General features: G+C 44.5%; 1 long non-coding RNA gene across 1 annotated transcript; it reads right to left on the reverse strand.

Annotated features, from left to right (window-relative positions):
• Positions 1-487: 487 nt before the first annotated feature.
• Positions 488-2,730, reverse strand: LOC137480434 (uncharacterized). Its single transcript, XR_011002901.1, has 2 exons — positions 2,685-2,730; positions 488-2,076 (listed from the first exon to the last, which is right to left on the reverse strand). It is a non-coding gene; the product is annotated as an uncharacterized lncRNA (long non-coding RNA).
• Positions 2,731-2,953: the final 223 nt, after the last annotated feature.

The following is a 2,953-nucleotide window of genomic DNA, read 5'->3' on the forward strand; positions in this document are numbered from 1 at the left end:
AAACACATGTTAATTACATTGAGTGATATGTCAGGAGAATGGGTGGATTTGCCCTCCCCTCCAATGGGCTGTCGTGGCCTGGCAGCAGCCACTCCACATCCTGCGGGAAGGAGACGGGATACGGCAGGAAGGCACATTTGAGCCATCAGCCTGACACTTCTTTATTGCAGTGTATTTATTTTTTATCATGTGCTTTGACAGGAGTCTCATAAAGTGTTATGCTCCTTCTGTAAGGTCAAAGTCTTGTGACCTTCCGTGATTTTAGAGAGAAGGCACATGATTTTTGAGGGCATGTTTATTATTTCTATAAACAGTCTGTTTTTCATGCCAAGTGAACAGTTTTTCTGTATGTACTTAGATGACAGCTCAATTTTACTGGCTCACTTTCCTGACCAAGTCTTGCCTGCCAAATGTTTTTGATCATGTTCTGGCAAACAAACCAATATTAATAGTTGAGCTGAGTAAATAATTGCCAGAAAACTGCTGATTTCTTTCAAATCTCTTTATTGCTTCCATAATATCTCTGAATCAAATGCAGTTTCCTCAAGTGCAATTACAATTTTAAAGCACTGTAATTTTTTATTAAAAACAAAATCACTCTCGGAAGTCACTTCCAGAACAGTTGGTTGTAACTAAGCGGGTCCTTCACATTGTGCTGCTCGTGTCCCCAAGGAAACAAGTGTCCACATTGCTCCAGCATGACTGCGCAGGCTCCTCAGTTCACCCTCTGGACAGACAGCTTCCACATCTGTTTTTACTGGCACAGATTTCCATGGATGGTAGACGAGCCCACAGCCAAAACAATTCAGTTTTAAAATCGGAACACTCCACTTTTGCAATATATACCTTCAACCATTGTAGGCTTTGTAAGTGCAAAGTATTTAAGTATTCATTTTAGAAAGCCAAACAGTTACACCCAGGTGAATGATAAAAGCAGGTTTCTGAAATAAATGCAGTCAGTTACACCTTCCTCTCCTGCCATGTTCGTGTGTTAACATCCTTCTGCAAGGAGGACACACCATGCACAAGAGGGAGAAGAGGGTCTCAGAATTCCTCAATTCCCTCATTTGAGAAAGAATTCACTCTAGTCAAGGCTTCAGACGTCGAAATTTCTTCATCAAATTTCTTCATCTTTGTTTTGAAGTACAGACACTTGAAGCTGAAAACACTCAGATCTTTCCCCATTACTTTACCTGTGATGTTGTAAAACATGGGGTGATTATTAGTTCCTAATTATAAAAATTGCTTTAATGACAAGTGTGGGAAGGTAAACTAGGGAAACATCTACCCTTTTGTGATAACTATCTCTCTTTGAACAACTTCTCACTCGACTTAGTAAACTTTCAGAGCTGTAAAGGCCAAAGCACAGTTTTAAGGTCTTGAAGCTAACAACTGTGAATCATATAAAGACCAAAAAGGTGAGTAAAAGCAAACTCAATACAAAGGCCCATAAAAAAGGCCAAGGAAAAAAAAAAAGTAGTGAGAACAAGAAAATTCTACAGAATCAGGAGAAGACTGGTAACTTGGCAGAGACACGTTTGCATATTTTTAGGAGAAATGGGAACCAAATCCACACAAAGCCAAATGAAAGGATATGAAATGGTCACTACAGAAAGCAGGATTGCACCTGCTGAACCTGTCTTGCTCTGACACCACAGCCAGTGGGCAGGGAGGGTTTCCATCCTCACACTGCTGTGTGCCAAAGGACAGGAGCTGTCACCAATATCCTGCCCAGGCTAAATCACTCAGAAAATCTGTGGCAGTAGGGATAGTTCATTGTTCCCAGGAAAGGTGAGAGTTCCAGCAGATTACTCAGTATCTAGAAGATCCACCGCTTCCAGTGACTCTGCACACAAACCTGTGCTTTCACTTGGGATCCTCTCCACACTCACAGCAGCATCGTCACATGCCATGGAGGACGTGTCCAGCCCCAGGAACAGCCTCTTTAGCTATTTTCTCCTGCTGCTGGCATTGTTTCCTTACATCTGCTCATTATCCCTCGGAGTCTTTTGTGGCTTTCCCACCACGCTGATGCTCATGGCAAACAAGAGAGACATTGTACAATGCACGATGTGCCTGCATAAACAGTGCAAATGAAATGCTCCCAGAGAAAACCTGAATCATCTCTGTAAAGGCTGTGTTTATGCTAGAAAAGAACACTGCTATCCCCTGGGAGTGAGTGGGGTGGCAAGAAACAAAAAGTGGAATAAAGTGTTCAAATCACAGAATTATGGAATCTCAGAATGATTTCAGTTGGAAGGGACATTTAAAGCCCATCCACTTCCACCCCTGCCATGGGCAAGGACACCTTCCACTGTCCCAGGTGGGTCCAAGCCCTGTCCAGCCTGGCCTTGGACACTTCCAAGGATCCAGGGACAGCCACAGCTGCTCTGGGCACACTGTGCCAGGGCCTCCCCACCCTCACAGGGAAGAATTTCTTCTTTATATCTGGCCTAAGTCTGCCTCTGACAGTTTAAAGTCATCCCTGTTATCCCCTGTCCTGTCACTATCTGCCCAGATAAAAAGTCCCTCTCTCCCTTAAAGCACTGGAAGGCTGCCAAACCTGGTGCTCGTGCAAGGGAAGAAAGGACCCCAAACAATCTGGATGAAAAAATGAAGGCAAAAGGTTAAAGGTTTCATACCCCACTTGATGGATTATCCCCACACAGTTATTCTTCAGTTACCTGCTTGGCTGGAATCGGGAAATGCTCAGAAAAGCTGGCTCCAAAGGCACCACTCTGAATCCATGGGATTTCCAAGCGACGCAGGAGCTGCTGAGATGAAGCTCAGGAACCTTGCAGATGAAACCCACCCTGCCCCTTGTCCCCCAGCAATCCCAGGAACACAGAAAGACAGCAGAACATTACAAGAAGTGTTTCGGAGCTGGGAGAGGAGCTGTGCACCGTGGTCCTTTGCCACACGGTGGCATGGGCTGATGTGAAATCAGCTCCAG

This window comes from Anomalospiza imberbis, chromosome 11, assembly GCF_031753505.1.
Source record: "Anomalospiza imberbis isolate Cuckoo-Finch-1a 21T00152 chromosome 11, ASM3175350v1, whole genome shotgun sequence".
Taxonomy (NCBI): Eukaryota; Metazoa; Chordata; class Aves; order Passeriformes; family Viduidae; genus Anomalospiza; species Anomalospiza imberbis.